Source organism: Nomascus leucogenys, chromosome 10, assembly GCF_006542625.1.
Source record: "Nomascus leucogenys isolate Asia chromosome 10, Asia_NLE_v1, whole genome shotgun sequence".
NCBI classification, from domain to species: Eukaryota; Metazoa; Chordata; class Mammalia; order Primates; family Hylobatidae; genus Nomascus; species Nomascus leucogenys.
Window position 1 is genome coordinate 66,299,634 of NC_044390.1, and position 13,277 is coordinate 66,312,910.

At 41.7% G+C, this 13,277-nt stretch overlaps 1 pseudogene; it reads left to right on the forward strand.

Annotated features, from left to right (window-relative positions):
* The first annotated feature begins 2,825 nt into the window (after positions 1-2,825).
* Positions 2,826-3,380, forward strand: LOC100604343 (annotated as a pseudogene).
* Positions 3,381-13,277: the final 9,897 nt, after the last annotated feature.

Below are 13,277 nucleotides of genomic sequence, written 5' to 3' on the forward strand. Positions count from 1 at the left end.
GGGACCATGAGAGGGTGGAGCCGGGCCGGGACGGCAGTGGGCGTGGCTAGGTGGGGCGTGACAGAGCCGCGGCGGAGGATGGGGCGGGGCTTCATGGGGTAAGTGGGGCCGAGATAGAGGCTGGTACTTACTCTGCTTCACAGGCAGCATGTCTTTGGTTTTCTGACTACTTCTTGTCCTGTGAAGCAGCATTGCTTCCTGCCTATTTCAACTTAATGTTTCAAAATTTAAGGTTAAAGCTTAAAGTTGTGGTCCACTTATATTGGAAACTAAGATGACTTCTTCTTAAGTTGAACTAAGTCAAAACCGATTTTTACAAACTTGATGGACTCCATCCACTCTTGCCAGTGATGCTGAAGCTACTCAGTAGTCAGGGAACTAAGATCTCGCTGGGGATTTGATGTGGAGCCGTGGCTGGATCCAGGAAGACATTATGCCAAGCGAAATATGCTAGACACAGAAAGACAAATACTGCATGTGCTTTTACATGTGCGAAGTACAAACGTCAAATTTACAGTAACCAGGGCTGGGGGATGTATCCTATACCTTTATCACCATTATATTTTGGAAGCAGATAACTTCTCTGGCCTCACAGATTCACAGCTGGGCAGAAATTTTGCCTCAGGATGAATCACACCTTGATCCTAACCCATGTGTGGTTCAGATAATATTTAGGGGGTATTCCGCCCTAAGAGCTGATATAGGAATGGATTAAGACTTTTGAGAGTTGATACTGAAATGGATTAAGTCTTTTGAGATGGGCCAGGTGCACTGGCTCAGGCCTGTAATCCCAGCAGTTTTGGAGGCCCAGGTGGGCAGGTCACTTGAGCTCAAGAGTTCAAAACCAGCCTGGGCAGCATAGTGAGATCCCCATCTCTACAAGAAATACAAAAATTAGCCAGGCTTGGTAATGCACTCTTGTAGTCCCAGCTACTTGGGAAGCTGAGGTGTCAGAATTGCTTGAGGCCAGGGATTTGAGATCATCCTGGGCAACACAGCCAGACCCTATCTCTACAAAAAATTAAATTATCTGAACATGGTGGCCTGCACGTGTGGGCCCAGCAACTGGGGAGGGTAAGGAAGGAGGATCATTTGAGCCCAGGAGGTGAAGGCTGCAGTGAGCCATGAGAAAAGGAGATTTGGTTGGGTGCAGTGGCTCATGCCTATAATCCCCACACTTTGGGAGGCCAAGGTAGCAGGGAGCTAACTTGCATTCTTCTGTTAGCTGAGGCGTTTGATGATAAATGAAAGCAGAAAGTTTGTGAGTTATTTACGTTCTTTCCACAGAAAGGCCATATGTCCTTGGCCATAAAGAAAAAGAGACCTACAGCTTATCTGCTCCTCTATTTTGTTTATATGTCCTGGACCATGAAGAAAGACAGATTTATAGCTTATTTGCTTTATCTCTTTGCTTTCTCCTGGTCCTTTCAGGCTGACTCCTTTTCCCCAATTAGGGCTGCACAGACTCTACCCTCAAAGGGCATTTTTTTCTCACCCTCCCATAAAATCCCTCCCACAAATAAACCAGGATCCTATTTCCCAGCATGAAAAGTTTGTTGGAAAAAAAAACTGAGGCTGCATGGGACCTTCTTTCTCTTCTTCAAAACTACTTCACCTCTTCTTCTCTTTTGTCTCTCTCTTCCTAACTGCCCTGCACAATTCTAGGTCCCCATTGAATCCCTGGGTTGACATGCAAGGGAAGAACCCATAGGGAAAGGAAATCTCTGGCTTTCAGATAACTTTTTGGATGTCTGGATGCATTCATAACCACCCTCGTGTTACCAGAAAGGGGTCCTGATCCAGAACCTGAAACTTCCATTGCACAATTATAGCTGAGAAAATTATTACAGTGAAAGAGATCTGACCTAGTCAACTCCATCTTGCTTTTAACCTCCAAGCTGCTCTTGTTCATTCCTGGGCATAGGCTGAACTAACTTTGGAAGGAACTTAGTTTATAGTTTGAAACAAATACATTAACAGCCCTTTCCCAAAACAAACCCCCTTCCTGCTTGGGGACTAGATTGCCTTTGTAAGACTAACAAATTAGACACAAGGTGAGAGATGATGGTTTAGGAGTCATGTAGCTGGAGGCTACAAGATTCTCACCCTTACCAGATTGTTCCTGGGGGATAACATTACTATTATAAAATCTAAGATCAGTGCTTGAGATATTTTGCAGCCTCTGAACTTGATGGATCACCTGACACCAACCCAGATCCATAAACTGGCTCATCTGGTCTTGTGACCCCACCCAGGAACTGACTCAGTGCAAAATGACAGCTTCAAATCTCTATGATTTCGTCTCCTACCCAACCAATCAGCACTCCCGACTCACTCACCCCTACCTATCAAATTATCCTTAAAAACCCTGATCCCCGAGTTTTCAGGGAGACTCATTTGAGTAATACAAAAATTTCAGGTTCCTGTACAGCCAGCTCCACGTGAATTAAACTCTCTATTGCAATTCCCCTGTCTTGATGAATCAGCTCTGTCTAGGCAGCGGGGAAGGAGAACCTGTTGGGCAGTTACAACCAAAAGGGAGGGTTCTTGGATCTCATGCAAGAAAGAATTAGGAGTGAGTTTACATTGTAAAGTGAAAGCAAGTTTACTAAGCAAGTAAAGGAACAAGGCAGGGTGCAGTGGCTCACGCCTGTAATCCCAGCACATTGAGAGAGGCTGAGGTGGGCAGATTGCTTGAACCCAGGAGTTCACGAGCAACCTGGGCAACATGACAAAATTCCATCTCTACAAAAAATGCAAAAATTAGCCAAGGGTAATGGTGTGCACCTGTAGTCCAAGCTAGCTGGAAGGCTGAGGTTGGAAATTGCTTGAGCCTGGGAGGTGGAGGCTGCAGTGAGCCGAGATGGCGTTACTGCACTACTGCTTGGGTGACTGGAACCAGACACTGCCTCAAAAAAGAAATTCAGACTCTAATTCAACACTGAATGTTGAGCTTCTGAGCGTGATATACCGGAAGTGCCTTCTCTTCCAGTCTCTCTGGTCTTGGCCGCAGAAGCAAGATGACGAGGGGAACATCATTGTTTGGAAAGCGTCGCAGTAAGACGCACACGTTGTGCTGCCGCTGTGGCTCGAAGGCCTACCACCTTCATAAGTCGACCTGTGGCAAATGTGGCTACCTGCCAAGCGCAAGAGAAAGTATAACTGGAGTGCCAAGGCTAAAAGACAAAATACCACTGGAACTGGTGGAATGAGGCACCTAAAAATTGTATACCACAGATTCAGGCACGGATTCTGTGAAGAAACAACACCTAAACCCAAGAGGGCAGCTGTCGCAGCATCCAGTTCATCTTAAGAATGTCAGTGATTAGTCATGCAATAAATGTTCTGGTTTTAAAAAATACAAAAAAAAAAAATACTGAATGTTTACTCCTGAAACTCATGATGGCCTAGGTTGAGACTCAATTTTCCTCATGCTAAATACTTCATACGTGTCCTTTATTCATGCATACATAGGACACTTTACACAATATAATTGTTGAAAGTGCTTCTGAAATACTGTTCAAATTGTCTATAGTATTTTTACACCTGCACTATAAAAATTAATGTTTATCAGACAATAAATATTAAATAATTTAATAAGATTTCATTTTTCAAAGGCTCTAACAATGCATATTTGAATTATCATAATAAACATTGTATTCTATGATTTTTCAACTGTAATATAATTTTTTTTTGACGTGGGGTCTTGCTCTGTTGCCCAGGCTGCAGTATGGTGGTGCAATCATGGCTCATGCAGCCTCCACCTCCCCAGGCTCAGGTGATCCTCTCACCTCAGTTTTTGTATTTTTAGTAGAGATGGGGTTTCATCATGTTGCCTAGGCTGGTCTCAAACTTCTGGGCTCAGGCAATCTGTCCACCTCAACCTCCCAAAGTGCTAGGAATACAGGCATGAGCCACAGAGCCCAGCCAAAACTACATTTTAAAAATAATTTTTTATCATTATACACTCTACTAGAAACCATTTAACCCAACTTATGGACTTACATTTCTTCCATTGAAGAACTTGAAGAATCCAGAAATCAAGGTGACATTCTCAGATTTGTGTGGCAAAAAAAGCATAGAGAAATAACAGATGCAAAGAATATGTTCCACTAATATGCGGAGGATCCCTTTTATTTTAAGTTCAGGGAAAGCATTGGAATGATACAAGAAAATAAACTGAAATTGTATAATGTGGAAACAAGAGCTCTGTTGCTAATGTGCAAGTTTATCACTGAGATTTTAACAACACAACATGCTAATTATACCTTAAAATATGTTTCTCCCAGTCTGGGCAACATGGCGAAACCCCATCTCTACAGAAAAATTCAAAAATTAGCTAGGTATGCTGGTGTGCACCTGTAATCCCAGCTACTTGGGAGGCTGAGGGAGGAGGATCATCTGAGCCCAGGAGGTGGAGGTTGCAGTGAGCTGAGATCGCACCACTGCACTCCAGCCTGGGTGACTGAGAAAGACCCTGTCTTGAAATATTACAATATGTGATGGTGCAGCTTCCATCAGAAATAATTTGTTCCTCTTTTGCCCACACAAAATATTCACCTCCTCTAAAATTAAAAAAAAAAAAAAGCCCAAACATAACTTTCAGTTGCAAGCAAGGATCTCATGACAGTCTCATGAAACTTCTGTTCATTGAGAACCCAATAGAGTCCTCATCACTCACAACATTTCATGATGGAACAGAAAAAATGAAACCTGAATTAACCCTCACATTCAGAAAAGAAAAACAAAGAAGGTACCCAGTAGTTTCTGGTCCATAGCAAATATGCAATTTTGCTGAGAAGATGAGTTAGGGCCTGGTTCCAGCAGGTCAAGAATGAACAACAGTACTTTTCATGGTTACAGTTCTCCTGAGAATAGGTTTCCAGTCCACTATATTTTGTTGTTCTTAACTTCACCTGATGACATCCCTCATGCAGTATCAGAAAGTATGCCCTCCTTCTGCAGTAAGCAGCTTTCCCCAGCTACTGCTTTCCCACTTAAATGTATCATCCCAAAGACTATTATAAGTCTAAATTTAATTTTGTTTTCATAAAATACTATGGACTGATAGAAGTCTCAAAAGTATAACATTATGAAAAGTAAAACAAAAGATAGCATTTTCTCTTATGCCATTTCAAAATAGGGACATTTTCAAAGCTAAACCCATGACTTTAGCTATACCCACGAGATTTAGGAACACTTCCTTAGTTTCAGAATTTTATTCCAGTGATTTTGAACTTCTTGGGCCACAGTCTAGTTTCTATTTACTACACTTGCCATTTCATCCATCTGCAAAAAACAATTTCACAAGAGTTACCTTAATCAACTGGCAGGTTATTTCAAAGAACGTTAGGGCTATGGCCTTGATTTGGACTTTGCTATAATTTTAACTTGCTGTTGCCCCTCAAACCACTTCTCAAATATGAGTTGTATCAGTTGCAGAGGAGCTACTGCTGCAGACTTAAACATTTCTTGAAAATCAGCTAACTCATTTTTGAAGAATTTACAAAATATTGTCAAGTACAGTTGAAAGCCATATGGCACATTAGCACCTTCTGCTTTCTTTTTGTTTGTTTTGTTTTGTCTTGAGACGGAGTCTCAGTCTGTCACCCAAGCTGGAGTGCAGTGGCGTGATCTCAGCTCACTGCAATCTCCACCTCTTGGTTTCAAGCAATTCTCTGCCTCAGCCTCCTGAATAGCTGGGATTGCAGGTGCCTGCCACCACGCCTGGCTAATTTTTTTGTATTTTTAGTAGAGACGGGGTTTCACCATCTTGGCCAGATTGGTATTGAACTCCTGACCTCGTGATCCACCCGCCTCGGCCTCCCAAAGTGCTGGGATTACAGGCGTGAGCCACCACGCCCGGCCCTAGCACCTTCTGCTTTCTTGGTCTCTATACTGGCAGGTGGTATTTCCAAGAATGATCCCCCATCTCCAGGAAACGTTTGCACATGTCTGGAGACATTTTTGATTGTCACAATTGGTGGTGTTGCTGGTATCTGGTGGTAAGGGACAGTGATTTGTGTTTCCTCCAAATCTCATGTTGAAATATGACCCAAATTGTTGAAGGTGGGCCGAGTGAAAGGTGCTTGGGTAATGGGGTTGGGTCCCTTCTGAATGGCTTGGTGCTCTCTCCATGATAATGAGTGAGTTCTTACTCTCAGTACACACAAGACCTACCTGTTTAAAAAAGACTAGTGGCCGGGCTGGTGGCTCAAGCCCATAATCCCAGCACATTGGGAGGCTGAGGCAGGTGGATCACAAGGTCAAGAGTTCGAGACCAGCCTGGCCAAGATGGTGAAACCCTGTCTCTATTAAAAATACAAAAAGTAGCCGGGCATGGTGGCAGGCACCTGTAATCCCAGCTACTCAGGAGGCTGAGACAGAGAATTGCTTGAACCCAGGAGGCAGAGGTTGCAGTGAGCTGACATTGCACCACTGCACTCCAGCCTGGGCAACAGAGAGAGTCTCTGTCTCAAAAAAAAAAAAAAAAAAAAAGAATCCTTCTTCTAGTACACAGATGCATTTTAAAGGGGTCTCCTCTACTGCTTTTTCTCTCAAAATCAATTTCAATTTGGCCTGTCTGTTCACATTTACATGAGGATCCAAACTGTCGTTTTCATAGGTAAATGAGTGACTGAGTATCCTCAGCTTCGAACAGAAACAGTATTTTGCTCCTCGCAGCTGATAGGCACCCCTAGGTGACCGGGGGCCTCATGGGAGTGTCTGGGAGGTTGACCCACCGTGACATGTAGTGGTTCTACAGAGAACCCCCACAAAATTAGTTTAAAAAAGACTAATCCAGGAGGTGCATATGGGTGCTGGTAACTTGTGCTTTGAGCCCTCCTGGAGGTGCTTAGACCTCTGGAGGAGAAACTGAGACACATAGAAGGGCAGCAGTGACTCAGTGGTAACACACTGTGGAGTCTCCTTTGCAAGCAGCACATACTTTGACCTACTCCACAAAACCCTAGGCCCCATCTCAGTTTCTCCTTTTAAGGAAACAAACGAACAAAAAAAGTGGGAACCAAATAATCTAAGAACAAGGAGAAAACAGGAAGAATGACGCCCCTTTCAGGCACTCCTCTGGTTTTATGGCACCTCTTCTTGCAAGTGTTTGTGTGACATGAACTTATATGGTCTTTTTGTGCACAAGTACATAAAGGAAAATTCAGAGCCCAAAGGTCAGCCTGCAACTATAAAGTTCCCAAGTTCTCTATCTCTCTGCTTTCTTTTCTGCCTGCTTGAAGTCCACTGTTAATTTTCTAATGAGATAAAATCCACTGTTTGCCATTTCTTTTTGTTACTCTTTTTGAAAACCAGTGAGTTTCTACTAATATGTCATGACTAGAGTTCTGAAGTAAAAGCTACATGATCTTTGGTTATATGAGAATGTATGTGTGTGCTAATGTGTTTGTACATGTATTTTGTTGTGTTTTGGACACAAGATACCAAATTGGCTGAAAGAGTACTTGTAAATTAAATAATAAGCCAAAATGTTTCTCAAGTTCACATGACTTAAGTAAAATCTTTAACAAGTTAGCTTTAAAAGTATTGGTAAAATAGGCCAGGCATGGTGGCTCATGCCTGTAATCCCAGCACTTTGGGAGGCTGAGGCAGGTGGATCACCCGAGGTCAGGAGTTCGAGACCAGCCTAGTCAATATGGTGAAACCCCATCTCTACTAAAACTACAAAAACTAGCCAGGCATGGTGTTGGGCACCTGTAACCCCAGCTACTTGGGAGGCTGAGGTGGGAGAATCTCTTGAACCCAGGAGGCAGAGGTTGCGGTGAGCTGAGATCACAACACTGCACTCCAGCCTGGGCAAAAGGGCAAGACTCTTTCAAAAAAAAAAAGTATTGGTAAAATAATATTAGAAATGTCTTAAGAATTACCAGCATACATTTTTGTTTGCATTTATTGATCAAGCAATTTCATACTTATCCCTGCCAAATACTATTGAGGCAGGAAAATTGCAGAGGGAATTGGAGTTTGGATAAAGCGTGGAATGGGTAGGAGCAGAAGAAAGGTGAAGAGGTGGGTGCCCAAGCATGTCATGAGTGGTCTGTGTAAGTCATTAATAAGAGGATTTATGAAAAAAAAAACCTTTTATATTTCAAATTGTATATAAATTAAAGGGAAATTACAATGGTCTTTCTAGTGACTGGGTTTTGATCTTTAAAAAAATCACTTATAGACTAAATAATTGGATCAAAATACAAAATTTTCCTAAGGTATTGCTTTACTCTTAATAAATTATAAGACACTATAATTTTTTTTACACAAAGTTCAACTTTTATTGTGTCTTGCTGTTTTCAGCTTTCTCTCCTCTTTTAAAAGGCCTGAAATAATAGCTCTATCCTTCAACTAATTTTCAGCTCCTGTAAGTTTTTTTCTTTTAGTTTCTAACTGTTGTGACCTCATGCCAACAACAACAAAATGGTTTATCCGAGAGGTCTAAAGGAAATGTTTCCTTTCAATGTAACATTCCCCATAGGAAACAGCAGTTGCACTGCAGAAGGTCTTTTCTTTTGCCTTTAGATAACTGGCCTAATAAACAGATCTTACACTTTATCAAAATAATTCCTATGTCATTATTACTAAGTTTGGTTTGGTTAGAAGAAAACTGAGATTAAAAAAAATTTTTAATTAAGGTTATTACATCCATGTAGTTTTCTGTATGTGCTTTTTTTTTTTTTTTTTTTTAAAGACAGTCTCACTTTGTCACCCAGGCTTGAGTGCAGTGGCATAATCTTGGCTCACCGCAACCTTGTCTCCGGGTTCAAGGGATTCTTGTGCCTTAGCCTCCCGAGTAGCTGGGATTACAGGCACACACCACCATGCCTGGATAATTTTTTTGTATTTTTTAGTAAAGATGAGGTTTCACCATGTTAGCCAGGCGGGTGTGAAACTCCTCATTTCAAGTGATCTGCCCACCTTGGCCTGCCAAAGTGCTAGGATTACAGGTGTGAGCCACCATGCCTGGCCTGTATGTGCTTTTAAAGTCCTTGTGTCACTAAGTTACAGAGCTTTGACGTCTGGGTCTAAAAAGGACACCAAGTCCTGCTAAGTCTTAAACACTGACAGCAGTTAAAGCCTCATTTTCAGACCTAATAGAAGATGCCAATCAAAATAAACTGTATTCTTGAGACACAGGACAAGAAAGTAAAACTATTCAACTCCTCAAGGTCCAGGGGCTATTACACAAGAGATGGGCACATGAAATTGTAAGAGCTTACCTGGCGAGACAAAATAAGTTCAGTTTCTCTATAAATTAACCATTGATGTCAAAGGCACACTGATGCAAGACCAGTATATGAGCCTCTGTGTCAGATTAACAAGGTTTTCCTGGAGTATTGACCCACTCCATAATAAAGATTATAATGGTTGTAAAAAGGCTTATGGAAATCTTATCTTATGGGCAAGATTATTAAAATTTTAGATTGTTTATAAAATTTTGAATAACAAATTTAATTGGCCTCATGCTCTCTTTATTAGGGCTTATTGTTTGAGAAATTAAGTGTCCTCTCTCAAAAAATATAGGTTTGTGCCTTTTTTTGAAATCTTTGTGATATCACTTTGGTTAAATGAAGGACTTATTTTACAATGGCCTCTGATCCTATTTTGTGATATCAAGCACTTTAAAGTTTGTCAAATATTTTTTGTCAAACTTTAAATTGGGTCCTCATTAATCTTTTCATATTAGTTCCCTGAAGTCCAAAAGAGGCATATTCAGTTTATTTGGTATAAAAATCGTACAGAAAGCATTGTCAAATAGGAAATGGTGTTTGGTTTTCTTTGGGCTGTATTTGTATAAATGTTATTGGTATGTGTTCCAAAATTATGAGAAATCCCTGTAATTGTGATATGACTTCATGTATGTTAATAATTATTATGTAAAATTATTATATGCCACAGAAGTAACCAAAAGTTCTAGTCAATTGTGCTTTAATAGTGGCTGTCCTAAGACTTTTTTGTCATTTACAGACAATTGTTGTCTTATTTTGATCCTCTTCAAAAGGTGGTTTGGCTGGGTGCAGTGGCTCATGCCTGTAATCCCAACACTCTGGGAGGCTTAGGTGAGCAGATCACTTGAGGTCAGGAGTTCAAGACCAGCCTGGCCAACATGGTGAAACCCCATCTCTACTACTAGAAATACAAAAATTAGCTGGGCTTGGTGGCATGTGTCTGTAACCCAGCTACTCGGGAGGATGAGGCAGGAGAATTGCTTGAACCCAAGAGGCAGAGGTTGCAGTAAGCCAAAATCATGCCACTGCACTCCAGCCAGGGCCACAAGAGCAAATCTCCATCTCAAAAAAAAAAAAAAGAAAAGAAAGAAAAATAAAAGAAAAAAAGGCTGGGCATGGTGGCTCACACTTGTAATCCCAGCACTTTGGGAGGCCGAGGTGGGTGGATCACGAGGTCAGGAGTTCGAGACCAGCCTGACCAACAGGGTGAAACCTCGTCTCTACTAAAAATACAAAAATTAGCTGGGCGTGGAGGTGGCGCACGCCTGTAATCTCAGCTACTCAGGAGGCTGAGGCAGAAGAATTGCTTGATCCCAGGAGGCAGAGGTTGCAGTGAGCCGAGATAATGCCACTGCACTCCAGTCTGAGCGACAGAGCGAGACTCCGTCCCAGAAAAAACAAACAAAAAAAAACTGTTGCTGATCCTTTGTTTTGTTTTTCAGAGACAAGAAAACTTTTCTTATGAGCTGTTGGCAGCTGTTAACAATTGAAGAAAGTATACTCCTGTAAACAGATTTTGGTGCATATTTGTCTCTGCTTTTGAATTATCTGGAATTTGGAAACTATTTGTGAGTATTCATAACTTATGGCAATATAGTTATTTGCATAAGTGCAATAAGATTTTTTTTTAGCTGGTCATGGTGGCTCAAGCCTGTAATCCCAGCACATTGGGAGGTTGACACAGGCGGATCATTTGAGCCCAGGAGTTCAAGTCCAGCCTGGCCAACATGGAAAATCCCCATCTCTACAAAAAATATGAAAATCAGCAAGGTGTGGTGGCACATGTGTATAATCCCAGCTATTTGGGAGGCTGAGGCACAAGAATTGCTTGAACCTGGGAGGTGGATGTTGCAGTGAGCCAAGATCACATCACTACACTCCAGCCTGGTTAATAGAGTGAAACCGTGTCTTGGAAAAAAAAAAAGGCCGGGCGTGGTGGCTCACGCCTGTAATCCCAGCACTTTGGGAGGCCGAGGCGGGCGGATCACGAGGTCAGGAGATTGAGACCATCCTGGCTAACACAGTGAAACCCCGTCTCTACTAAAAATACAAAAAATTAGCCAGGCGAGGTGGCGGGCGCCTGTAGTCCCAGCTACTCGGGAGGCTGAGGCAGGAGAATGGCGTGAACCCCGGGGGGCGGAGCCTGCAGTGAGCTGAGATCGTGCCACTGCACTCCAGCCTGGGCGACAGCGAGACTCTGTCTCAAAAAAAAAAAAAAAAAAGTTTTCTTTTGCAATAGAATACCATCAGAGAAAATGGCTATTTTACCAAGGCTTTGACTGAAATGGTGTGCTTTCCTTTAAGGAATCAAACTTGACTTATAGAGCCAATTAAAGCCCCTTGGAAAACTAGCCTCATACCCTGCCTACAGCATCCCTATACAGGGTTTCTGACCTGTGTTAAGTAAAGAATGTCCCTTTCTGATAGGCCCAGGAACTCCAAGTTATCTTGGGACCTCAAGAGGAGAGGAATTTACCCAACTCATAGGTATTTGGCGGTACACGGCAATGGCTGGGCTTTTAAAAAGTCTTATCTGATACTCCTTTTGTGGAACAAACTTCCATCAAAGCCAATATAAAGAGCCTATGTGAAAAATAATGATTCTTGCTGCACTTATACGTACAAACAGGCCAAGTATAACAAAGCAAATCAGTCATACCATGATTGGTCTTTAGTAAAAATGGAAAACTGGAGTGACAAAAATTATGTTTCAAAAACTACAGTACATCTGTTGTTAGACTCTAGTCTTGCCTATCGTTGTTCAATTTTTATTATTTTCTACAGTTTGGACTGAATTCTAACTTTTCTAGTCTACATATCTCCAAAATAATGTTTTTAATTTTTTCCCTCTTTCTTCCCCCATTTTTCCTAATTTGAAATCACTAAAAACTAAGCTGTGCTTTCTTAAAGCCCTGAGAACCGAAGCTAGACAACTTAAATGTCAGAAGAAGATAATAACAGCCTATTTACATACCTAAGGCACCTTCATACTGATGTATGAACTTCAGAGTAACATGGCCCATGTCAATTTTCTGAAATTGTTATTTTTCTGTTTGTTGTTTCTCTCCCTTTCTCCCCCCATTTTCTCCCCCCATTTTCTCTCCGCAGGACATGAGACTTCACAACGTGCAAAATGTGAGCTTTCCTAATAACGTGGGACCTCCCTTTCTAGGAATAAACTGTCCTAGCCATGAGGGATCAGAGGAAACCTAAGAACAGAGACTCCTTTTCTTCTAAAATGCTTTCTCCAAAAAATTTTTAAGAAGAAAAAGGCATTAGAGGGGAGAGTTAAAATCATCATTAAAAAAAACCAGGGGTAGGGGAATGTGAAAAGTCCTGGGAGGTGGAGGTTGCAGTGAGCTGAGATAATGCCACTGCACACTAGCCTGGAGGAAAGACCAAAGACTCTCTCAAAACAAAACAAAAACCTCAAATTGAATACAATATTTTATAAACTGAATTGGCCTTTTCCACATATGTTCTGGCTCCTTTGACATACATACTGTCTTGAGTTTTAACAAATTTTGTCTTGTAGTTGTTGTGTAGTATGTAATATTCCAGGCCAATCTTGGAGAAGCAGGCTTGGTTATCCCTAGCATGATTTCAAGGATGTGTAGTCTGTTGTGAGAACTGGTTTTAAATTTTACCACACTGATTACATTTGTAAGGTTTATCTCCAGTATGAATTTGGTAAAGATTGAAAACACACTACTGCTTAAAGTCCCTTTCATGTTCAGCACATTCATAGGATTTTTCTCCTATATAAATTCTCTCACTCCAAAAGCATGAACATTTGATTTTTTTTTCTTTTTTTTTTTTTGAGACAGAGTCTCACTCTGTCGCCCAGGCTGGAGGTGCAATCTCGGCTCACTGCAAGCTCCGCCTCCTGGATTCATGCCATTCTCCTGCCTCAGCCTCCCAAGTAGCTGGGACTACAGGCGCCCACCACCTTGCCCAGCTAATTTTTCATATTTTTAATAGAGACGGGGTTTCACGGTGTTAGCCAGGATGGTCTTGATCTCCTGACCT